General features: G+C 50.0%; 1 protein-coding gene across 1 annotated transcript in view; it reads left to right on the top strand.

The window, feature by feature from the left end:
* The window catches only part of LOC135553949 (retinoic acid receptor alpha), a 210,298-nt gene that overhangs the window by 45,768 nt on the left and 139,008 nt on the right, over positions 1–25,522 (top strand). Inside the window, exon 2 of the mRNA XM_064985907.1 lies at positions 75–172. The gene's annotated coding sequence lies outside the window, so the exon portion shown is untranslated. The remainder of the gene's footprint in view (positions 1–74; positions 173–25,522) is intronic.

Here is a 25,522-nt window from a genome sequence, read left to right on the forward strand (position 1 = left end):
GACTGTGAGAGACTGACTCTCGTGGAGAGCTATGCGTACTAAAGCTAATATCTTCTCTCTCTTTCTTATTCTAGATGCCTATGTCACTGCCATGGCAGACCACTGCTTTTGGAGGTGAATAGCAGCCTGACACGGCTGTTTCTCCGGGGTTGGGGCTTCGCCACGGTGCAAGGTAAGCCTCTTCCATGGTGCTTGGCTGTATGCCAACGATATGCTCTAATCTATGCCAAATAATCAGTCCGCTTTCAGAGTCAGGTGTGGCATTGGGAATGGGTGTGTGTGTACACTATGTGAACAGGTGTGTGTTCTCATGCATATAAAACAGGCTTTTGTCTTTCTGTTTGTGGAAGGAGTGCATGAGTGAACTCCTATGTAGGGTGTGTGTGTGTGTGTGTGTGTGTGTGTGCAAGCATGTGTACTTGTGTGTGTTTATCCTCAAATAACCTCTCTGGATGTCGTTTCGCCACGCCAAAATATGTTTAGTTGCCTGGGAATGCCAGAGGGGGAGAGCGGAGACGAGGAAGAGGGGGGAACGAGAGGAAAGCATGAAAAAGACCGTTGGGAAAGGAACGAGAGTGGGAGAAAAAGAGGGAGTCCCTCTATCCCTTGGCTGTGTAGTCCAGCCTGTTCTAGCTGGATTTCCAGCCTGTTCTAATTTCAACTTTGTTCTAATTTCCACTCTCCCAGGAACACACACACACGATCCCAATCACGATCCCTGTCGCGGACTCACACAGACGAATCCAGACTCGAACGGACACGTGGATACAGGAACACACCAAAAATACACTGTCACCCTGCACTCACAGGGACAAATTCATACAGGCCGCGTCAATGCATTTTTCCAAACCCATTCAACCTACAGTGTAGTGTACCCACAGGCAACCAGACATATTCATTCACATGTATCGGTCTTTCACTGGCCGACCTTGCACCAGCAGGAACAACTCAACTGACTAGAGCTGCAAGGCTTCTACAGCTACGGCCAGCGACGGCTATTCTCATGCCCCCCCCGCCCCCCCGTCGTGTATAAAGGTGAGCTCAGCGCTATCCCTCATCTCGCTGTCCCCGTCCACACTGGCAGACTCTGGTGTTTACATCTAGGCTTCTTCCCCAGCCCCACTGGGACTCGTGCCCAGCTTTTGATGTTGCTCAGCTCAAAAAGAGCTCTCTCACACTGACGACGACACACTGCTGTTAGACTTGAGGCCCTGTTCCCCGCCAACGAGAGGAGGGGAGTCTGCGGAGCGGACTGACGAAAGAGATCTACTTTTCAATTCATACTACATCCTTGCCTCTCTCTAACCCTCACCCTTTCCCTCCACCCTTCTCTCTCTCTCTAACCCTTTCCCTCCGCTTTTCTCTCTCTCTCTAACCCTTTCCGTCCACTCTTCTCTCTCTCTCTTTCCCTCCACTCTTCTCTCTCTCTCTAACCCTTTCCCTCCGCTCTTCTCTCTCTCTAACCCTTTCCCTAAAACTCTTCTCTCTCTCTCTAACCATAACCCTTTCCCTCCACTCTTCTCTCTCTCTCTAACCCCAACCCTTTCCCCCCACTCATCTCTCTCTATCTCTAACGCTAACCATTTCCCTCCACTCTTCTCTCTCTCTAACCCCAACCCTTTCCCCCACTCTTCTCTTTCTCTCCAACCCCAACCCTTTCCCCCACTATTCTCTCTCTCTCTCTCTCTCTCTCTCTCTCTCTAACCCTTTCCCTCCACTCTTCTCTCTCTCTCTAACCCTTTCCCTCCACTCTTCTCTCGCTCTCTAACCCTTTCCCTCCACTCTTCTCTCTCTCTAACTCTTTCCCTCCACTCTTCTCTCTCTCTCTCTCTAACCCTTTCCATCCACTCTTCTCTCTCTCTCTCTAACCCCAAACCTTTCCCCCCACTCATCTCTCTCTATCTCTAACGCTAACCATTTCCCTCCACTCTTCTCTCTCTCCAACCCCAACCCTTTCCCCCACTATTCTCTCTCTCTCTCTCTAACCCCAACCCTTTCCCTCCACTCTTCTCTCTCTCTAACTCTTTCCCTCCACTCTTCTCTCTCTCTCTAACTCTTTCCCTCCTCTATTCTCTCTCTCTAACCATTTCCCTCCGCTCTTCTCTCTCTCTCTCCCTCTAAAACCCTTTCCCTCCACTCTTCTCTCTCTCTCTAACCCTTTCCATCCACTCTTCTCTCTCTCTCTAACCCCAAACCTTTCCCCCCACTCATCTCTCTCTATCTCTAACGCTAACCATTTCCCTCCACTCTTCTCTCTCTCCAACCCCAACCCTTTCCCCCACTATTCTCTCTCTCTAACCCCAACCCTTTCCCTCCACTCTTCTCTCTCTCTCTAACTCTTTCCCTCCACTCTTCTCTCTCTCTAACTCTTTCCCTCCACTCTTCTCTCTCTCTCTAACTCTTTCCCTCCTCTATTCTCTCTCTCTCTAACCATTTCCCTCCGCTCTTCTCTCTCTCTCCCTCTAAAACCCTTTCCCTCCGCTCTTCTCTCTCTCTCCAACCCTTTCCCTCCACTCTTCTCTCTCTAACCCCAAACCTTTCCCTCCTCTCTTCTCTCTCTCTCTCTAACCCCAACCCTTTCCCTCCACTCTTCTCTCTCTCTAACCCCAACCCTTTCCCTCCACTCTTCTCTCTCTCTAACCCCAACCCTTTCCCTCCACTCTTCTCTCTCTCTCTCGAACCCTTTCCCTCCACTCTTCTCTCTCTCTCTCTAACCCTTTCCCTCTCCACTTCTCTCTCTCTCTAACCCTTTCCCTCCGCTCTTCTCTCTCTCTAACCCTTTCCCTAAAACTCTTCTCTCTCTCTAACCCTAACCCTTTCCCTCCACTCTTCTCTCTGTCTCGCTAACCCTTTCCATCCACTCTTCTCTCTCTCTCGAAGCCTTTCCCTCCACTCTTCTCTCTCTCTCTCTCTCGCTCAAACCTTTCCCTCCACTCTCTCTCTCTCTCTCTAACCCTTTCCCTCCACTCTTCTCTCTCTCTCTAACCCTTTCCCTCCACTCTTCTCTCTCTCTCTAACCCTTTCCCTCCACTCTTCTCTCTCTCTCTAACCCTTTCCCTCCGCTCTTCTCTCTCTCTCTAACCCTAACCCTTTCCCTCCACTATTTTCTCTCTCTCTAACCCTAACCCTTTCCCTCCACTCTTCTCTCTCTCTCTCTACCCTAACCCTCCACTCTCCACTCTTCTCTCTCTCTCTAACCCCAACCCTTCCCTACTCTTCTCTCTTCTCTCTCTCTCTAACCCTAACCCTTTCCCTCCACTCTTCTCTCTCTCTCTAACCCTTTCCCTCCAACTCTTCTCTCTCTCTCTAACCCTTTCCCTCCACTCTTCTCTCTCTCTCTCTAACCCTTTCCCTCCAACTCTTCTCTCTCTCTCCCTAACCCTTTCCCTCCACTCTTCTCTCTCTCTAACCCCAACCCTTTCCCTCCACTCTTCTCTCTCTCTAACCCCAACCCTTTCCCTCCACTCTTCTCTCTCTCCCTAACCCTTTCCCTCCACTCTTCTCTCTCTCTAACCCCAACCCTTTCCCTCCACTCTTCTCTCTCTCTCTCAACCCTTTCCCTCCACTCTTCTCTCTCTCTCTCTAACCCTTTCCCTCCACTCTTCTCTCTCTCTAACCCTAACCCTTTCCCTCCACTCTTCTTCTCTCTCTAACCCCAACCCTTTCCCTCTCTCTCTTCTCTCTCTCTCTCTAACCCCAACCCTTTCCCTCCGCTCTTCTCTCTCTCTAACCCTAACCTTTTCCCTCCACTCTTCTCTCTCTCTCTCTAACCCTTTCCATCCACTCTTCTCTCTCTCTCTAACCCCAAACCTTTCCCCCCACTCATCTCTCTCTATCTCTAACGCTAACCATTTCCCTCCACTCTTCTCTCTCTCCAACCCCAACCCTTTCCCCCACTATTCTCTCTCTCTCTCTCTAACCCCAACCCTTTCCCTCCACTCTTCTCTCTCTCTCTAACTCTTTCCCTCCACTCTTCTCTCTCTCTAACTCTTTCCCTCCACTCTTCTCTCTGTCTCGCTAACCCTTTCCATCCACTCTTCTCTCTCTCTCGAAGCCTTTCCCTCCACTCTTCTCTCTCTCTCTCTAACCCTCACCCTTTCCCTCCACCCTTCTCTCTCTCTAACCCTTTCCCTCCACTCTTCTCTCTCTCTCTAACCCTTTCCCTCCACTCTTCTCTCTCTCTAACCCTTTCCCTCCGCTCTTCTCTCTCTCTCTAACCCTAACCCTTTCCCTCCACTATTTTCTCTCTCTCTAACCCTAACCCTTTCCCTCCACTCTTCTCTCTCTCTCTCTCTAACCCTAACACTTTCCCTCCACTCTTCTCTCTCTCTCTAACCCTTTCCCTAAAACTCTTCTCTCTCTCAACCCCTAACCCTTTCCCTAAAACTCTTCTCTCTCTCTATCTAACCCTTTCCCTCAACTCTTCTCTCTCTCTAACTCTTTCCCTCCACTCTTCTCTCTCTCTCTAACCCTTTCCCTCCGCTCTTCTCTCTCTCTCTCTCGAACCCTTTCCCTCCGCTCTTCTCTCTCTCTAACCCCAACCCTTTCCCTCCGCTCTTCTCTCTCTCTAACCCCAACCCTTTCCCTCCACTCTTCTCTCTCTCTCTCAAACCCTTTCCCTCCACTCTTCTCTCTCTCGAACCCTTTCCCTCCACTCTTCTCTCTCTCTCTAACCCTAACCCTTTCCCTCCACTCTTCTCTCTCTCTCTCTCTCTAACCCCAACCCTTTCCCTAAAACTCTTCTCTCTCTCTCTCTCTCTAACCCCAACCCTTTCCCTAAAACTCTTCTCTCTCTCTAACCCTAACCTTTTCCCTCCACTCTTCTCTCTCTCTCTCTAACCCTTTCCATCCACTCTTCTCTCTCTCTCTAACCCCAAACCTTTCCCCCCACTCATCTCTCTCTATCTCTAACGCTAACCATTTCCCTCCACTCTTCTCTCTCTCCAACCCCAACCCTTTCCCCCACTATTCTCTCTCTCTCTCTCTAACCCCAACCCTTTCCCTCCACTCTTCTCTCTCTCTCTAACTCTTTCCCTCCACTCTTCTCTCTCTCTAACTCTTTCCCTCCACTCTTCTCTCTCTCCTAACTCTTTCCACTCCTCTAACCCTTCTCCACACTCTCTCTAACCATTTCCCTCTGCTCTTCTCTCTCTCTCTCCCTCTAAAACCCTTTCCCTCCACTCTTCTCTCTCTCCAACCCTTTCCCTCCACTCTTCTCTCTCTAACCCCAAACCTTTCCTCCCACTCTCTCTCTCTCCCTTTCTCCACTCTCTAACCCCAACCCTTTCCCTCCACTCTTCTCTCTCTCTGTCTAACCCTTTCCCTCCACTCTTCTCTCTCTCTAACCCCAACCCTTTCCCTCCACTCTTCTCTCTCTCTAACCCCAACCCTTTCCCTCCACTCTTCTCTCTCTCTCTCTAACCCTTTCCCTCTCCACTTCTCTCTCTCTCTCTAACCCTTTCCCTCTCCACTTCTCTCTCTCTCTAACCCTTTCCCTCCGCTCTTCTCTCTCTCTAACCCTTTCCCTAAAACTCTTCTCTCTCTCTAACCCTAACCCTTTCCCTCCACTCTTCTCTCTGTCTCGCTAACCCTTTCCATCCACTCTTCTCTCTCTCTCGAAGCCTTTCCCTCCACTCTTCTCTCTCTCTCTCTAACCCTCACCCTTTCCCTCCACCCTTCTCTCTCTCTCTAACCCTTTCCCTCCACTCTTCTCTCTCTCTCTAACCCTTTCCCTCCGCTCTTCTCTCTCTCTCTAACCCTAACCCTTTCCCTCCACTATTTTCTCTCTCTCTAACCCTAACCCTTTCCCTCCACTCTTCTCTCTCTCTCTCAACCCCTAACCCTTTCCCTAAAACTCTTCTCTCTCTCTATCTAACCCTTTCCCTCAACTCTTCTCTCTCTCTAACTCTTTCCCTCAACTCTTCTCTCTCTCTAACTCTTTCCCTCCACTCTTCTCTCTCTCTCTAACCCTTTCCCTCCGCTCTTCTCTCTCTCTCTCTCGAACCCTTTCCCTCCGCTCTTCTCTCTCTCTAACCCCAACCCTTTCCCCCCACTCTTCTCTCTCTAACCCCCCTCCAACCTTTCTCCTCCAACCCTTTCCCTCCACTCTTCTCTCTCTCTAACCCTTTCCCTCCAATCTTCTCTCTCTCTCTCTCAAAACCTTTCACTCCACTCTTCTCTCTCTCAAACCCTTTCCCTCCACTCTTCTCTCTCTCGAACCCTTTCCCTCCACTCTTCTCTCTCTCTCTAACCCTAACCCTTTCCCTCCACTCTTCTCTCTCTCTCTAACCCTCACCCTTTCCCTCCACCCTTCTCCCTCTCTCTAACCCTTTTCCCTCCGCTCTTCTCTCTCTCTCTAACCCTAACCCCCCTCCCTTTCCCTCCACTCTTCTCTCTCTCTCTCTAACCCTTTCCTCCACCTTTCCCTCCCTCTTCTCTCTCTCTCTAACCCTAACCCTTTCCCTCCACCCTTCTCCCTCTCTCTAACCCTTTCCCTCCGCTTTTCTCTCTCTCTCTCTAACCCTAACCCTTTCCCTCCACTCTTCTCTCTCTCTCTAACCCTTTCCATCCACTCTTCTCTCTCTCTAACCCTTTCCCTCCACTTCTTCTCTCTCTCTCCCTAACCCTTTCCCTCCACTATTTTCTCTCTCTCTAACCATAACCCTTTCCCTCCACTCTTCTCTCTCTCTCTCCAACCCCAACCCTTTCCCTCCACTCTTCTCGCTCTCTCTCTCGAACCCTTTCCCTCCGCTCTTCTCTCTCTCTAACCCAAACCCTTTCCCTCCGCTCTCCACTCTCTCTAACCCAAACCCTTTCCCTCCGCTCTTCTCTCTCTCTAACCCTAACCCTTTCCCTCCACTATTTTCTCTCTCTCTAACCCCAACCCTTTCCCTCTACTCTTCTCTCTCTCTCTCTCGAACCCTTTCCCTCCACTCTTCTCGAACCCTTTCCCTCCACTCTTCTCTCTCTCTCCCAACCCTAACCCTTTCCCTCCACTCATCTCTCTCTCTCTCTAACCCTCACCCTTTCCCTCCACTCTTCTCTCTCTCTCTAACCCTAACCCTTTCCCCACTCCACTCTAACCCTCTCCACTCTTCTCTCTCTCTAACCCTTTCCCTCCACTCTTCTCTCTCTCTCTCCCTCTCCACTCTTCTCTCTCTCTCTAACCCTTTCCCTCCACTCTTCTCTCTCCCTTTCCCTCTCTCTCTCTAACCCCAACCCTTTCCCTCCACTCTTCTCTCTCTCTCTAACCCTAACCCTTTCCCTCCGCTCTTCTCTCTCTCTCTAACCCCAACCCTTTCCCTCCACTCTTCTCTCTCTCTAACCCCAACCCTTTCCCTCCACTCTTCTCCCTCTCCACTCTCTAACCCTTTCCCTCCACTCTTCTCTCTCTAACCCTTTCCCTCCACTCTTCTCTCTCTCTAACCCTTTCCCTCCACTCTTCTCTTCTCTCCACTCTTCTCTCTCTAACCCTTTCCCTCTCTCTAACCCTTTCCCTCCACTCTTCTCTCTCTCTAACCCTTTCCCCCGCTTTCCTCCCTCTCCCTCTCTCTCTCTCTAACCCTAACCCTTTCTCCACTCTTCTCTCTAACTCCGCTCCTAACCCTTTCCCTCCACTCTTCTCTCTCTCTCTCCCTCCCACTCAACCCTTTCCCTCCACTCTTCTCTCTCTCGAACCCCAACCCTTTCCCTCCACTCTTCTCTCTCTCTCTCTAACCCTTTCCCCTCCACTTCTCTCTCTCTCTCTAACCCTTTCCCTCCACTCTTCTCTCTCTCTCTAACCCTTTCCCTCCACCCTTTCCCTCCTAACCCTTTCCCTCCACTCTCTCTCTCTCTCTCTAACCCTTTCCCTCCACTCTTCTCTCTCTCTCTAACCCTTTCCCCCGCTTTCCCTCCTAACCCTTTCCTCTCTCTCTCTCTAACCCTAACCCCTCCACTCTTCTCTCTCCCCTAACCCTTTCCCTCCACTCTTCTCTCTCTCTCTAACCCTTTCCCTTTCCCTCTAACTAACCCTTTCTCCACTCTTCTCTCTCCTAACCCTTTCCCTCCACTCTTCTCTCTCTCTCTAACCCTAACCCTTTCCCTCCACTCTTCTCTCGCTCGCTCTAACCCTTTCCCTCCACTATTTTCTCTCTCTCTAACCCCAACCCTTTCCCTCCACTATTCTCTCTCTCTCTAACCCTTTCCCTCTCTACTTCTCTCTCTCTCTCTAACCCTTTGCCTCTGCTCTTCTCTCTCTCTAACCCTAACCCTTTCCCTCCGCTCTTCTCTCTCTCTAACCCTTTCCCTCCTCTCTTCTCTCTCTCTAACCCTTTCCTCCACTCTCTCTCTCTCTCTCTAACCCTTTCCCTCCACTCTCTCTCTCTCTCTAACCCTTTCCCTCCACCTTCTCTCTCTCTAACCCTTTTCCTCCACTCTCTAACCCCAACCCTTTCCCTCCACTCTTCTCTCTCTCTCTCCCTAACCCTTTCCCTCCACTCTTCTCTCTCTCTAACCCTAACCCTTTCCCTCCACTCTTCTCTCTCTCTAACCCTTTCCCTCCACTCTTCTCTCTCTCTCTAACCCTTTCCTCCACTCTTCTCTCTCTCTCTAACCCTTTCCCTCCACTCTCTCTCTCCCTAACCCTTTCCCTCCGCTCTTCTCTCTCTCTAACCCTAACCCTTTCCCCTCCACTCTTCTCTCTCTCTAACCCTTTTCTCTCTCTCTCTCTCCCCCAACCCTTTCCTCCACTCTCTCTCTCTCTCTCTCTCTTACCCCAACCCTTTCCCTCCACTCTTCTCTCTCTCTCTAACCCTTTCCCTCCACTCTTTTCTCTCTCTCTAACCCCCGACCCTTTCCCTCCACTCTTCTCTCTCTCTCTAACCCTTTCCTCCACTCTTCTCTCTCTCTAACCCTTTCCCTCCACTCTTCTCTCTCTCCCTCTAACCCTTTCCCCTCCAAACTCTTCTCTCTCTCTAACCCTAACCCTTTCCTCCGCTCTCTCTCTCTAACCCTAACCCTTCCCTCCACTCTTCTCTCTCTCTCTAACCCTTTCCTCCACTCTTCTCTCTCTCCTCTCTAACCCTTTCCCTCCACTCTTCTCTCTCTAACCCTAACCCTTTCCCTCCACTCTTCTCTCTCTCTCTAACCCTTTCCCTCCACTCTTCTCTCTCTCTAACCCCAACCCTTTCCCTCCAAACTCTTCTTCTCTCTCTCTCTCTAACCCTTTCCCTCCACTCTTCTCTCTCTCTAACCCTTTCCCCCCTTTCCCTCCTCCAACCCTTTCCCAAACTCTCTCTCTCTAACCCTAACCCTTTCCCTCCACTCTTCTCTCTCTCTCCCTAACCCTTTCCCTCCACTCTTCTCTCTCTCTCCCTTTCCCCCACTCTTCTCTCTCTCTAACCCTTTTTCCCCCACTCTTCTCTCTCTCTCTAACCCCAACCCTTTCCTCCACTCTTCTCTCTCTCTAACCCTTTCCCTCCACTCTTCTCTCTCTCTAACCCTAACCCTTTCCCTCCACTCTTCTCTCTCTCTCTAACCCTTTCCCTCCACTCTTCTCTCTCTCTCTCTAACCCTTTCCCTCCACTCCACTCTTCTCTCTCTCTAACCCTTTCCCTCCACTCTTCTCTCTCTCTAACCCTAACCCTTTCCCTCCACTCTTCTCTCTCTCTCTAACCCTTTCCCTCCCTTTCCCTCCAAACCCTTTCCTCCACTCTTCTCTCTCTCCCTAACCCTTTCCCTCCACTCTTCTCTCTCTCTAACCCTTTCCCTCCACTCTTTCTCTCTCTCTAACCCTTCCCTCCACTCTTTTCTCTCTCTAACCCCAACCCTTTCCCCCTCTCTCTAACCCTTTCCTCCACTCTTCTCTCTCTCTAACCCTTTCCCTCCACTCTTCTCTCTCTCTCTCTCTAACCCCAACCCTTTCCCTCCACTCTTCTCTCTCTCTCTAACCCTTTCCTCCCCTTTCCCTCCCTCTCCACTATTTTCTCTCTCTAACCCCAACCCTTTCCCTCCACTCTTCTCTCTCTCTCTAACCCCCCCGCCCTTTCCCTCCACCCTCTTCTCTCTCTCTAACCCCAACCCTTTCCCTCCACTCTTCTCTCTCTCCTCTAACCCTTTCCCTCCACTCTTCTCTCTCTCTCTCCCTAACCCTTTCCCTCCACTCTTCTCTCTCTCTCCTAACCCTTTCCCTCCACTCTTCTCTCTCTCTCCCTAACCCTTTCCTCCACTCTTCTCTCTCTCTCCCCAACCCTTTCCCTCCACTCTTCTCTCTCTCTCTCCCCAACCCTTTCCCTCCACTCTTCTCTCTCTAACCCTTTCCTCCACTCTTCTCTCTCTCTCTCCCTTTCCCTCCACCCTTCTCCCTAACCCTTTCCCTCTCTCTCTCTCTCTCTAACCCCAACCCTTTCCCTCCACTCTTCTCTCTCTCTAACCCTTTCCCTCCACTCTTCTCTCTCTCTCTAACCCTTTCCCTCCACTCTTCTCTCTCTCTCTAACCCTTTCCCTCCACTCTTCTCTCTCTCTCTCTTTCTCTTCTCTCTCCTCCCTCCACTCTCTCTCTCTCTAACCCTTTCCTCCACTCTTCTCTCTCTCTCTAACTCTTTCCCTCCACTCTTCTCTCTCTCTCTAACTCTTCCCTCCACTCGTCTCTCTCTCTAACACTTCCCCTCCACTCTTCTCTCTCTCTAACCCTTTCCCTCCACTCTTCTCTCTCTCTCTAACCCTTTCCCTCCGCTCTTCTCTCTCTCTCTCTCTCTCTCTCTCTCTCTCTAACCCTTTCCCTCCACTCTTCTCTCTCTAACCCCAACCCTTTCCCTCCACTCTTCTCTCTCTCAAACCCCAACCCTTTCCCTCCACTCTTCTCTCTCTCTCTCTCCCTAACCCTTTCCCTCCACTCTTCTCTCTCTCTCTCCCCAACCCTTTCCCTCCACTCTTCTCTCTCTCTCTCCAACCCTTTCCCTCCACTTTCCCTCCACTCCACTTCTCTCTCTCTCTCCAACCCTTTCCCTCCACTCTTCTCTCTCTCTCTCTCTCTCTAACCCTTTCCCTCCACTCTTCTCTCTCTCTCGAACCCTTTCCCTCCACTCTTCTCTCTCTCTCTCTCTAGTACCCTTTCCCTCCACTCTTCTCTCTCTCTCTCTTGAACCCTTTCCCTCCACTCTTCTCTCTCTCTCTAAACCTAACCCTTTCCCTCCACTCTTCTCTCTCTCTCTAACCCTAACCCTTTCCCTCCACTCTTCTCTCGCTCGCTCTAACCCTTTCCCTCCACTATTTTCTCTCTCTCTAACCCCAACCCTTTCCCTCCACTCTTCTCTCTCTCTAACCCTCAACCCTTTCCCTCCACTCTTCTCTCTCTCCCTTTCCCTCCACTCTTTCTCTCTCTCTAACCCTTTCCCTCCACTCTTCTCTCTCTAACCCTTTCCCTCCACTCTTCTCTCTCTCTCCCTTTCCCCTTTCCCTCTCTAACTTTCCCTCCGCTCTTCTCTCTCTCTCTAACCCTTTCCCTTTCCTCTCTTTCTCTCTCTCTCTCTAACCCTAACCCTTTCCCTCCACTCTTCTCTCTCTCTAACCCTAACCCTTTCCCTCCACTCTTCTCTCTCTCTCTAACCCTTTCCCTCCACTCTTCTCTCTCTCTCTTCCCTTTCCCTCCACTCTTCTCTCTCTCTAACCCTTTCCTCCACTCTTCTCTCTCTCTCTAACCCTAAAACCTTCTTCTCTCTCAAACCCTAACCCTTTCCCTCCGCCTTCTCTCTCTCTCTCCCTAACCCTTTCCCTCCACTCTTCTCTCTCTCTCTAACCCTTTCCCTCCACTCTTCTCTCTCTCTCTAACCCTTTCCCTCCGCTCTTCTCTCTCTCTCGAACCCTTTCCCTCCGCTCCTCTCTCTCTCTAACCCCAACCCTTCCCCTCCACTCTTCTCTCTCTCTCTAACCCTTTCCTCTCTCTCTAACCCTTTCCCTCCACTCTCTCTCTCTCTCTCTCCACACTTCTCTCTCTCTAACCCTTTCCCTCCACTCTTCTCTCTCTCTCTCGAACCCTTTCCCTCCACTATTTTCTCTCTCTCTCTCGAACCCTTTCCCTCCACTATTTTCTCTCTAACCCCAACTCTCCCTCTCTCTAACCCTTTCCCTCCGCTCTTCTCTCTCTCTAACCCTCTAACCCTTTCCCTAAAACTCTTCTCTCTCTCTAACCCTAACCCTTTCCCTCCACTCTTCTCTCTCTAACCCTTTCCATCCACTCCTCTCTCTAACCCTAACCCTTTCCCTCCACAATTCTCTCTATCTCTAACCCTTTCCCTCCACTCATCTCTCTCTCTAACCCCAACCCTTTCCCCCACTCTTCTCTCTCTCTCTCTAACCCCAACCCTTTCCCCCACTATTCTCTCTCTCTCTAAACCCAACCCTTTCCCTCCACTGTTCTCTCTCTCTAACCCTAACCCTTTCCCCCTTTCCTCCGATCTTCTCTCTCTCTCTCTCTCTAACCCTTTCCCTCCAACTCTTCTCTCTCTCTAACCCTTTCCCTAAAACCCTCTTCTCTCTCTCTCTCCCTAACCCTTTCCCTCCACTCTTCTCTCTCTAACCCTTTCCCTCCACTCTTCTCTCTCTCTAACCCTTTCCCTCAAACTCTTCTCTCTCTCTAACCCTAACCCTTTCCCTCCACTCTTCTCTCTCTCTCTCTCTAACCCTTTCCCTCCACTCTTCTCTCTCTCTCTAACCCTTTCCCTCCACTCTTCTCTCTCTCTCTAACCCCAACCCTTTCCCTCCGCTCTTCTCTCTCTCTCTAACCCTAACCCTTTCCCTCCACTCTTCTCTCTCTCTCTAACCCTTTCCCTCCGATTCTCTCTCTCTCTAAACCCTAACCCTTTCCCTCCAACTCTTCTCTCTCTCTCTAACCCTCCACTCCCTCTCTAACCCTTCCCTCCACTTCTCTCTCTCTCTAACCCTTTCCCTAAAACTCCACTCTCTCTCTAACCCTTTCCCTCCAACTCTTCTCTCTCTCTAACCCCAACCCTTTCCCTCCACCTTCTCTCTCTCTCTAACCCTTTCCCTCCGCTCTTCTCTCTCTCTAACCCTTTCCCTAAAACTTTCCTCTCCCTAACTTTCTCCACTCTCTCTCTCTAACCCTTTCCCTCCAACTCTTCTCTCTCTCCCTAACCCTTTCCCTCCACTCTTCTCTCTCTCTCTAACCCTTTCCCTCCACTCTTCTCTCTCTCTAACCCTAACCCTTTCCCTCCACTCTTCTCTCTCTCTAACCTTTCCCCGCTCTCTCTCTCTCTCTAACCCTTTCCCTCCGCTCTTCTCTCCTCCAACCCTTTCCCTCCACTCTTCTCTCTCTCTAACCCCAACCCTTTCCCTCCACTCTTCTCTCTCTCTCTCTCTAACCCCCTTTCCCTCTAACCCTTTCCCTCCACTCTCTCTCTCTCTAACCCCAACCCTTTCCCTCCACTCTTCTCTCTCTCTCTAACCCTTTCCCTCCGCTCTTCTCTCTCTCTAACCCTTTCCCTCCACTCTTCTCTAACCCTTTCCCTCCACTCTCTAACCCTTTCCCTCCACTCTTCTCTCTCTCTCCTAACCCTTTCCCTCCCTCTTCTCTCTCTCTCTCTCTAACCCTAACCCTTTCCTCCACTCTCTCTCTCTCTCTCTCTAACCCTTTCCCTCCACTCTTCTCTCTCTCTCTCTAACCCTTTCTCCACCTTCTCTCTCTCTCTAACCCTTTCCCTCCACTCTTCTCTCTCTCTCTCTTTCTCCCTTTCCTCCCTACTCTTTTCTCTCTCTCTCTCTCTAACCCTTTCCCTCCACTCTTCTCTCTCTCTCTAACCCTTTCCCTCCACTATTTTCTCTCTCTCTAACCCTAACCCTTTCCCTCCACTCTTCTCTCTCTCTCTGTCTAACCCTTTCCCTCCACTATTTTCTCTCTCTCTAACCCCAACCCTTTCCCTCCACTCTTCTCTCTCTCTCTAACCCTTTCCCTCCGCTCTTCTCTCTCTCTAACCCTAACCCTTTCCCTCCGCTCTTCTCTCTCTCTAACCCTTTCCCTCCTCTTTTCTCTCTCTCTAACCCCAACCCTTTCCCTCCGCTCTTCTCTCTCTCTAACCCCAACCCTTTCCCTCCGCTCTTCTCTCTCTCTCTCTAACCTTTTCCCTAAAACTCTTCTCTCTCTCTCGCTAACCCTTTCCATCCACTCTTCTCTCTCTCTCTCTCTCTAAACCTTTCCCTCCACTCATCTCTCTCTCTCTAACCCTTTCCCCCACTATTCCCTCTCTCTCTAACCCCAACCCTTTCCCTCCACTGTTCTCTCTCTCTCTAACCCTTTCCCTCCACTCTTCTCTCTCTCTCTCTCTCTCCCCAACCCTTTCCCTCCACTCTTCTCTCTCTCTCCTCTAACCCTTTCCCTCCACTCTTCTCTCTCTCTCTAACCCTTTCCCTCCACTCTTTTCTCTCTCTCTAACCCTAACCCTTTCCCTCCACTCTTCTCTCTCTCTCTGTCTAACCCTTTCCCTCCACTAACCCTTTTCTCTCTCTCTAACCCCAACCCTTTCCCTCCACTCTTCTCTCTCTCTCTAACCCTTTCCCTCCACTCTTCTCTCTCTCTAACCCTTTCCTCCACTCTTCTCTCTCTCTAACCCTCTAAACCCTTTCCCTCCTCTCTTCTCTCTAACTCTAACCCTTTCCCTCCGCTCTTCTCTCTCTCTAACCCTAACCCTTTCCCTCCCCTCTTCTCTCTCTCTCTAACTCTTTCCCTCCACACTTCTCTCTCTCTCTAACCCTTTCCCTCCACTCTTCTCTCTCCCTTTCTCTTCTCTCTCTCTAACCCTTTCCCTCCACTTTCTCTCTAACCCTCCCTCCATCCACTCTTCTCTCTCTCCCCAACCCTTTCCCCCACTATTCTCTCTCTCTCTAACCCCAACCCTTTCCCTCCACTCTTCTCTCTCTCTCTAACCCCAACCCTTTCCCTCCACTCTTCTCTCTCTCTCTCCTCCCTCCACTTTTCTCTCTCTCTCTCTCTCTAACCCTTTCCCTCCACTATTTTCTCTCTCTCTCTCTAACCCTTTCCCTCCACTCTTCTCTCTCTCCCCTAACCCTTCCCTCCACTCTTCTCTCTCTCTCTCCTAACCCTTTCCCTAAACTCTCTTCTCTCTCTCAACCCTTTCCCTCCACTTTCCTAAAAACCCTTCTCCCTCAAACCCTAACCCTTTCCTCCCCTTCTCTCTCTCTCCCTAACCCTTTCCTCCACTTCTCTCTCTCCTAACTCTTTCCCTCCGCTCTTCTCTCTCTCTCGAACCCTTTCCCTCCGCTCTTCTCTCTCTCTCTCTAACCCCGACCCTTCCCCTCCACTCTTCTCTCTCTCTCTCTCTCTAACCCTTTCCCTCCACTCTTCTCTCTCTCTCTCTCTCTCTCTCGAACCCTTTCCCTCCACTCTTCTCTCTCTCTCTCGAACCCTTTCCCTCCACTATTTTCTCTCTCTCTCTCGAACCCTTTCCCTCCACTATTTTCTCTCTCTCTAACCCCAACCCTTTCCCTCCGCTCTTCTCTCTCTCCCTCTAACCTTTTCCGTAAAACTCTTCTCTCTCTCTAACCCTAACCCTTTCCCTAAAACTCTTCTCTCTCTCTCGCTAACCCTTTCCATCCACTCTTCTCTCTCTAACCCTAACCCTTTCCCTCCACTCTTCTCTCTATCTCTAACCCTTTCCCTCCACTCATCTCTCTCTCTCTAACCCCAACCCTTTCCCCCACTCTTCTCTCTCTCTCTCTAACCCCAACCCTTTCCCCCACTATTCTCTCTCTCTCTAACCCCAACCCTTTCCCTCCACTGTTCTCTCTCTCTCTAACCCTTTCCCTCCGATCTTCTCTCTCTCTCTCTCTCTAACCCTTTCCCTAAAACTCTTCTCTCTCTCTAACCCTTTCCCTAAAACTCTTCTCTCTCTCTCTAACCCTTTCCCTCCACTCTTCTCTCTCTAACTCTTTCCCTCCACTCTTCTCTCTCTCTAACCCTTTCCCTAAAACTCTTCTCTCTCTCTAACCCTAACCTTTTCCCTCCACTCTTCTCTCTCTCTCTCTAACCCTTTCCCTCCACTCTTCTCTCTCTCTCTAACCCTTTCCCTCCACTCTTCTCTCTCTCTCTAACCCCAACCCTTTCCCTCCGCTCTTCTCTCTCTCTCTAACACTAACCCTTTCCCTCCACTATTTTCTCTCTCTCTAACCCTAACCCTTTCCCTCCACTCTTCTCTCTCTCTCTGTAGAACCTTTTGAGGATCTCAGGACCCATGCCAAATCTTTTTAGTTTCCTGAGGGGGAATATTCTTTGTCGTGCCCTCTTCACGACTGTCTTGGTGTGTTTTGACCATTCTAGTTTGTTGTTGATGTGGACACCAAGGAATTTGAAGCTCTCAACATCCTTAGTCTTGGTTACGTTGAGGGATAAATTATTCTGGCACCAAACAGCCAGGTCTCTGACCTCCTCCCTATAGGCCGTCTCATCGTTGTCGGTGATCAGGCCTACCACTGTTGTCGTCAGCAAACTTAATGATGGTGTTGGAGTCATGCCTAGCCATGTAGTCGTGGGTGAACATGGAGTACAGGAGGGGACTGAGCACGCACCCCTGGGGAGCTCCAGTGTTGAGGATCAGCGTGGCAGATGTGTTGCTACCTACCCTCACCATCTGGGGGCGGCATGTCAGGAAGTCCAGGATCCATTTGCGGAGGGAGGTGTTTAGTCCCAGGTTCCTTAGCTTGGTGATGAGCTTTGAGGGTACTATGGTGTTGAACGCTGAGCTGTAGTCAATGAACAGCATTCTCACATAGGTGTTCAGGTTGGAGTGCAGTAGAGAATGCATCATCTGTGGATCTGTTTGGGTGGTATGCAAATTAGAGTGGGTCTAGGGTTTCTGGGATAATGGTGTTGATATGAGCCATTACCAGCCTTTCAAAGCACTTCATGGCTACAGACGTGACTGCTACGGGTCTGTAGTCATTTAGGCAGGTTGCCTTTGTGTTCTTGGGCACAGGGACTATGGTGGTCTGCTTGAAGGATGTTGGTATTACAGACTCAATCAGGGACATGTTAAAAATGTCAGTGAAGACACCTGCCAGTTAGTCAGCACATGCCCGGAGCACATGTCCTGGTAATCCGTCTGGCCCCGCAGCCTTGTAAATGTTGACCTGTTTAAAGGTCTTACTCCCGCCTGCTACGGAGAGTGTGATCACAGTCGTCCGGACCAACTGATGCTCTCATGCATGCCTCAGTGTTGCTTGCCTCGAAGCAAGCATTGAAGTGATTTAGCTCCTCTGGTATTCTTGTATCACTGGGCAGCTCGCGGCTGTGCTTCCTTGTGTAGTCTGTAATAGCTTGCAAGCCCTGCCACATCCGACGAGCGTCGGAACCGGTGTAGTATGATTCAATCTTAGTCCTGTATTGATGCTTTGCCTGTTTGATGGTTTGTCGCAGGGCATAGCGGGATTTCTTGTAAGCTTCCGGGTTAGCGTCCCGCACCATGAAAGCGGCAGCTCTACCCTTTAGCTCAGTGTGAATGTTGCCTGTAATCCATGGCTTCTGGTTGGGGTATGTACGTACAGTCACTGTGGGGATGACGTCTTCAATGCACTTATTGATAAAGCCAGTGACTGATGTGGTGTACTCCTCAATGTCATTGGAAGAATCCCGGAACATGTTCCAGTCTGTGATAGCAAAACAGTCCTGTAGTTTAGCATCTGCTTCATCTGACCATTTTTTTTATAGACCAAGTCACTGGTGCTTCCTGCTTTAATTTTTGCTTGTAAGCAGGAATCAGGAGGATAGAGTTGTGGTCGGATTTACCAAATGGAGGGCGAGGGAGAACTCTGTACGCGTCTCTGTGTGTGGAGTAAAGGTGGTCTAGAATTGTTTTCCCTCTGGTTGCACATTTGATAGAGATTAGGTAGAACTGATTTAAGTTTCCTGCATTAAGGTCTCCGGCCACTAGGAGCACCGCCTCTGGGTGAGTGGTTTCCTGTTTGCTTATTTCCTTATACAGCTGACTGAGTGCGGTCTTAGTGCCAGCATCTGTCTGTGGAGGTAAATAAACAGCCACGAAAAGTATCGCTGAGAACTCTCCAGGCAAGTAGTGTGGCCTCTCTCTCTAACCTCTCTCTAATTTTTTTTTTTATACTGTGTTATTGACTTGTTTATTGTTTACTCCATGTGTAACTCTGTGTTGTTGTCTGTGTCACACTGCTTTGCTTTATCTTGGCCAGGTCGCAGTTGTAAATGAGAACTTGTTCTCAACTAGCCTACCTGGTTAAATAAAGGTGAAATAAATCAAATTCTTAACCCTTTCCCTCTCGCTCTCTCTCCTTTCTCTTTCGCTCTCGGCCTCTCTCTCGCTCCACCTGTCTTTCTACGAAGTGTACAGATCAGATCTTTCCTAGAAAACCCTTGTCCTAACTATTATGTATGGAGTGCATTTTAATGGTACTGGGTGCTAATGGTACAGGGTTCTAATGGTTCTCTTCAAGGACAGTCTATTATGGTTTGTTCTAATTGGTATGCACTTTTACTGCCTGCATGTAGATTTAATTTACATCAGTGCGGTGTGTTCATTTTTGAAAGTGTTCCCAATGCATTAGCATTCAAATACACTCACATATGGAAGAATGTGCCTGTAGGCATGGTAACGCAATGCCCAGAACAATGCCTCGGTGGCACAGTGCAGTACCGCACTTTGTTTGTTTACACACACGCACGCACATGCATTCGGTACAGACAGACAGGCAGGCAGACAGACAGACAGGCAGGCAGACAGACATACAGATGGGCAGACAGACAGACACTGCTTGAGCGCGAAGCTGTGGCCATTACGTTACTGTAGGATGTTGAAGGGGGTCTGTTTTAATAAGACGTCTCTAATGACAGTGTGAACCCTCCCGGGCAGAATCTCTCCACTTCTCCCTCAGTCAGAACACGTACACACACACAGCCTGCACTGTTTTGGCTCTTCACACGTCCAGCTTCTGTTTTGGGATTTCTCTGTACTCTTAGCTTTAATCCGACCATGACACACACACACACACGTACACGTACACACACACAGCAGTTCTCTCTCTGCGGGGCTTATCACACCACCCTTACCCTGTGTTTACAGTGTGTTTGAGGTATTTGCTGTGTAAGCCAAGACAGGTTGACCTTGAGTTAGAATGTCACCGTGTATTGTAGTTCCCTGACTGCTCCACATGGCTTTGCTGGGTCGTATTCAGGTGGGCCTTTTTTGTGTCTGGTCCTTCTATACACACATTCACCATCAAGCCATATACGATGCTGTGTGAATTCGGGAGGTATTTTCCGGCCTGTGTTCAAAAAAGGGGAAGGTCCTCTCTTCTCCAGCCGTCCCTCGAGGTGACAAGCACTAGTGGGATGGCTTAGGGTGAGGTTCTCTTCACCCTCATCTCCCCCTCCCCCCCCCTCCGTCCCCCACCCTCTAATCTCTTATGTCTATCCAAGACTGATTGTTGTGTGGGAATCCCGGGGTTGTCGCGGAAACCGTGGTCACATGACGCGGCGGTTGGTGACGAATGATCCAATAACCCTCCTCACCCCGTCCGTCCCCCGCCTCCACTCCTAAGAAGCGCCACGGGCACTGCTCTGATTTAAACTTCGCCTTTTCAATCTATCATCAACTCCCTCACCCCTTCCCTTTCTCTCCTTGTCCTCCCTTTCTCCATCTCACTTCCCTGCTCCTCTCCACGCCTCTCGTCCCTCCCTCTCTTCACATAATGGATACCATTTCCAAAGTGCAATATCGAGAGCTGGGGGTGGAGGGGACGGCAGGAAGGATGGAGGGACAGGGGGAAGGATGGGGAGAAAGCGGGATTTGCCTTAAGCCATCATCCTCCTTCAATGTCAGACAGAAGAGGCAGAAGGTTCTTCTCTCTCTTTCTCGCTCTTGCTTTCTCTTTATCTCTGTCTCTTTCTTCTCTCTCTGTGTGTGTGTGTGTGTGTGTGTGTGTGTGTGTGTGTGTGTGTGTGTGTGTGTGTGTGTGTGTGTGTGTGTGTGTGAGACACTTGTGTCATAGCAAAGTGAGTTGGGCTCTCTGTTCAATTTCAGGTCCTCTCAACTCAATTAGACATGGCATTTCCAAATGGGTGGCATTTCAATGCCTGAATTGAAATGGAACGCAGCCCAGTGCTGAAACTGAATTTAGCTCAATTCTGAAATTAAACGGAGGCCGCAGTTCCTATTATTTCCCTGGGTGAATGAGGTCTCGGTGGCTCTGCTAGCTTGGCTTAGTTTGGGTTGGCTTGGTGTGATCTGACAGGGTCCTAAAGATATGGGGGAGAGGAGCAGAGTAGACAGACCCTGTAACAGGATTATCTGTGTGTGAGCCGGGTGACACTCTAAAAGAGATGTCTCCACTCTGCACACACTGTTCTGGTTTCTTTCTGGCTCTGCTCAGGCACTAACTGGAGGGGGGAGATTTCAGGAGAAAGATGTGAGGACACACAGGCTTGTACATACTCAGGTTATCACATACAGCGTCAGACACACAGGCTGCGTTTAGACAGGCAGCCCAATTCTGATCTTTTTTTTTTCTTCCACTGCTCTTTTGACCAATCAGATCAGCTCTGAAAAGGGCCTGGTGTGAAAAGATCTGATGTGATTGATCTGTGCAGTCACATAAAAAACAGTTTACTCACACAAATTCAAATGATGGAAGATTACACACACACACACACACACACAGTGTGTCTCTATTCAGAACCAATAATTACATCTGAAGCTCAGTTATCTCTCGCCCCCAACCTCTCTGCACCCCCCCCCCCTCCACTCCGCCCCCTTCACAAACAAATTGTGTAACAGGCTTTGAAGTGAAGGATGGCTTTTTTGTCCCTCTCCCCCCATCCCGCATTCCCTTGTTATGTAATGTGCCCAAATGCTTTATTTCATTGTGCTGCTCATTGCCGCTTCTCTCTTCTCTCTCTCTTCCTCTCTCGTCTCTCTCGTTCCTCTCTCTCATCTCTCTCTTCTCTCTCTCTCGCTCTCTCTCTCTCTCTCTCTCGTTCGTCTCTCTCGCTCATCTCTCTCTTCTCTCTCGCTCATCTCTCTCTTCCTCTCTTCTCTCTCTCTTCCTCTCTCTTCCTCTCTCTTCTCTCTCTCTTCCTCACTCTCGCTCATCTCTCTCTTCCTCTCTCTCGCTCATCTCTCTCTCTTCCTCTCTCTCGCTCATCTCTTCTCTCTCTCTTCCTCTCTCTCTCTCTCTCTTCCTCTCTCTCTCTCTTCCTCTCTGCCTAATTAGGTCAGAGACTGTTCTGTCTGCACAGCCCCTGTTCCCGTTGTTGTTTTATTTGCCTGTTCTCTATCTCCCCCCCTTTCTTCTTTTTGAGACATTGGAATGTTTTGCTTTTAACCCTTAGTCGGCCATTTTGTTGCTCAAAGACAGCCATATTATACTGTCTTATAATACGATTCAAAACAGTACAATTGTGTTATCCCTTCAGGCGATATTCTCCCATTTTTACACCGAGGTCTTCAATGGGCGCACGCTTCAATAGTGAGTAACCCTGCAAAACATTTTCCCTCGGTTTCCTATGTAATATGTTCACAACATGAACCTCTTCCCTATCTTTTGTTCCCAGTTGTAATTCCGGGTTTAATATTCCCTGAGTAGGTTCAGTCTTGGCTGGAATGTGTATTTTTTGGGGGGGATTGTTCGGCATTTCCCGTCCACTTTTTAATTATCCTTATTAGCAACTTGGCACTTTCATAGTAAGCAGAAAGAGGAAGATGCCTGGCGCTGTCAATCACATGACATGAAGGAATGTAGGCCATGCAAAGCGTTTCATTGGTTGTCCTCTTGTTCACCGTTTGTCCCATGAGGATGATCGAGACCTCGCTCCTGTGTTTCACGCAATCTATTGCGTTTTACCACGTCAAATGGATGCCTTCTGGAATTGTCTCGAGACCTGTGTGATTAAAGGCATACACACACACACGCGCGTGCATATTGCCTGCGTAGTACATGCATGATATTGTGCTCCGACTGTTTCAAAAAAAAGTTTTTAATTGCTCCCTGACTGAGTTATTATGAATCATATTGAATAGAATTTGATTGAAAACACACTGCTGCACACCGATTGGATGTCACCACATGTGGGTGGTGCGTAATGTCCTCCGCCCGATCATCTACATCGGGTGTACAAAATGTTAGACACACCTTCCCTGAGATAGAGTTGCACTCCCTTCTGCCCTCAGAACAGCCTCGATGTGTCGGGACATGGACTCTACAGGCCGTCGAAAGCATTCTACAGGGGACGCTGGCCCATGTCGACTCCAGTGCTTCCCACAGTTGTGTCAAGTTGGCTGATAGTAGATCTCGACTCTGAATAGCCAGTTCCCATCTCATCCCACAGATGTTCAATTGAATTGAGATCTGGTGGCTGGGCAGGCCACTGCAGTAAGCTGAATTTACTGTCCTGTCCGTGGGATCGTTCCTGGACAGTCCTAGCCTTGTGGCGTGGGGCATTGTTCTGCAGAAAAAAAATCTATTCGCAAATGGGTACACTGCTGCCATGAAGGGGTGCACTGCTGCCATGAAGGGGTGCACTGCTGCCATGAAGGGGTGCACTGCTGCCATGAAGGGGTGCACTGCTGCCATGAAGGGGTGCACTGCTGCCATGAAGGGGTACACTGCTGCCATGAAGGGGTTGCACTGCTGCCATGAAGGGGTGCACTGCTGCCATGAAGGGGTACACTGCTGCCATGAAGGGGTACACTGCTGCCATGAAGGGGTACACTGCTGCCATGAAGGGGTGCACTGCTGCCATGAAGGGGTGCACTGCTGCCATGAAGGGGTGCACTGCTGCCATGAAGGGGTGCACTGCTGCCATGAAGGGGTGCACTGCTGCCATGAAGGGGTGCACTGCTGCCATGAAGGGGAGCACTGCTGCCATGAAGGGGTGCACTGCTGCCATTTACATTTACATTACATTTAAGTCATTTAGCAGACGCTCTTATCCAGAGCGACTTACAAATTGGTGAATTCACCTTCTGACATCCAGTGGAACAGCCATTTTACAATAGTGCATCTAAATCATTAAGGGGGGGGTGAGAAGGATTACTTTATCCTATCTGCCTTGAAGAGGTGGGGTTTCACTGTCCATGAAGGGGTGATTGACTGCTGTCCTGGCGTGAAGGGAGTTTGTTCCACCATTGGGGGCCAGAGCAGCGAACAGTTTTGACTGGGCTGAGCGGGAACTGTACTTCCTCAGTGGTAGGGTGCAGGCCAGAGGTGGATGAATGCAGTGAGGGCCTGATCACCTGGAGGTACTGCCATGACAGCTCCGTAGGCAAGCACCATGGTCTTGTAGCATGAAGGGCCAGTGGAGAGAGCGGAGGAGCTGACGTGCCAGAACTGGGAAGGTTGAACACCAGACGGGCTGCGGCGTTCTGGATGAGCTGTAGGGGTTTAATGGCACAGGCAGGGAGCCCAGCCAACAGCGAGTGCAGTAATCCAGACGGGAGATGACAAGTGCCTGGATTAGGACCTGTGCCATGTGTGAGGCAGGGTGCACTGCTGTTGTAGAGCATGAACCTACAGGAACGGGCCACTGCCTTGATGTTAGTTGAGAACGACAGGGTGTTGCCATGAAGGGTGCACTGCCCATGAAGGGGTGCACTGCTGCCATGAAGGGGTACACTGCATACATGAAGGGGTACACTGCTGCCATGAAGGGGTACACTGCATACATGAAGGGGTACACTGCTGCCATGAAGGGGTACACTGCATACATGAAGGGGTACACTGCTGCCATGAAGAGGTGCACCTGATTGGCCATGACGTTCAGCTATTCAGACGTTGCTCCACTTTTATCACGGGGCCCCAATTGGGTGCCATGAAGACACACCACCCCCGCCAGCCTGCAATGTTGACACACGGCATTTCTCCATACCCTAGTCTTCCCATCCGCGTGAAAGACACGGAACCGGGATTTCCGTTCCGTAGCCAAGTGCACAACCTCAGTTTCTTGTATTGTGCTGAAAGAAGGGAAACTCTGCAAGGTTGTTCGTCTGTCATAACCCTATTCAGGTCAAGATACGAGGAGCTGTGCGTTCTTGTATGCTGTCTTTTGGCACAAGTGTTGTACTGGACTGTCAGTTGACTAACTGCAGCCCTTCTGTTGATCTGTAACAATTCGTGTCAGCCTCCATTGTCTTCTTTCATCAGTGACCTGGGTGGTGGACCTTGGTACACATTGGAAACTGTTGCGCGTGAAAACCCCAGCAGCGTTGCAGTTCCTGTGGTCCTCAAACCGGTGCGCCTGGCACCTACTATCATACACCGTTTAAATGCATATTGTGTCTTGCCCGTTCACCCTCCGAATGGCACACGTACACAATCCATGGCTCAATTGTCACAAGGCTTAAAAATCCTTCTTTAACCTTCTTTAAATCTACACTGATTGGATTTTGTGGGTTTAACAGGTGACATCAGTAATGGGATCTGAGCTTGCAGCTGGATTCACCTGGCCAGTCTCTCGTGGAAAGGTGTTCCTAATGTTGTGTCCACTGTGTACATACAAACGCCTACGATACTGACTTACGGTACATTTACAGCACTTCCCCTGTCGTGTTAACTGACCCCTTCACAGCCGTCACTGCACTTGCCGACTATTCTCTAAATGATGTGGATGTGTCAAGTTAAATCACTGATCTCACTGCCAGGTAATCTGCTCCATACAGAGATACTGGATAGTGCAGCCAGTGGCCGAGACGATGCCCTATGGACGGAGTTCTGTTCTATGTTGTTGGATCTGTGCAGCCAGTGGCCGAGACGATGCCCTATGGATGGAGTTCTGTTCTATGTTGTTGGATCTGTGCAGCCAGTGACCGAGACGATGCCCTATGGATGGAGTTCTGTTCTATGTTGTTGGATCTGTGCAGCCAGTGACCGAGACGATGCCCTATGGACGGAGTTCTGTTCTATGTTGTTGGATCTGTGCAGCCAGTGACCGAGACGATGCCCTATGGACGGAGTTCTGTTCTATGTTGTTGGATCTGTGCAGCCAGTGACCGAGACGATGCCCTATGGACGGAGTTCTGTTCTATGTTGTTGGATCTGTGCAGCCAGTGACCGAGACGATGCCCTATGGACGGAGTTCTGTTCTATGTTGTTGGATCTGTGCAGCCAGTAACCGAGACGATGCCCTATGGACGGAGTTCTGTTCTATGTTGTTGGATCTGTGCAGCCAGTGAGACAGACACACACACTAACTATGTATTCTATTTCCATAGCGCTTTTCATAGAATCTCAAAGCCCATTCAAAAGCCAAAAAACAAACAAGAAATATATTATGACAGGCCAACCAATAGAGGCCGTCTTTGAAAGCTGCATGCTCCAAGGGTCAGTTCATGACTTCAGCGGAGGGAGCTGGACAGAGGATGGTAGAGGATGGGGATGATCTTGTAGAGGGCAAGTCTGGGAAGAGTCTTATAGCCTATTCCAGTCTGTGTAGCACCACTTGGCTGATGCCTCACTAACTCTGGCTGCCAGAAAGCTCGCCACGCAAAGTTCCCGA

The sequence above is a fragment of the Oncorhynchus masou genome, chromosome 14 (assembly GCF_036934945.1).
Source record: "Oncorhynchus masou masou isolate Uvic2021 chromosome 14, UVic_Omas_1.1, whole genome shotgun sequence".
Lineage (NCBI taxonomy): Eukaryota > Metazoa > Chordata > Actinopteri > Salmoniformes > Salmonidae > Oncorhynchus > Oncorhynchus masou.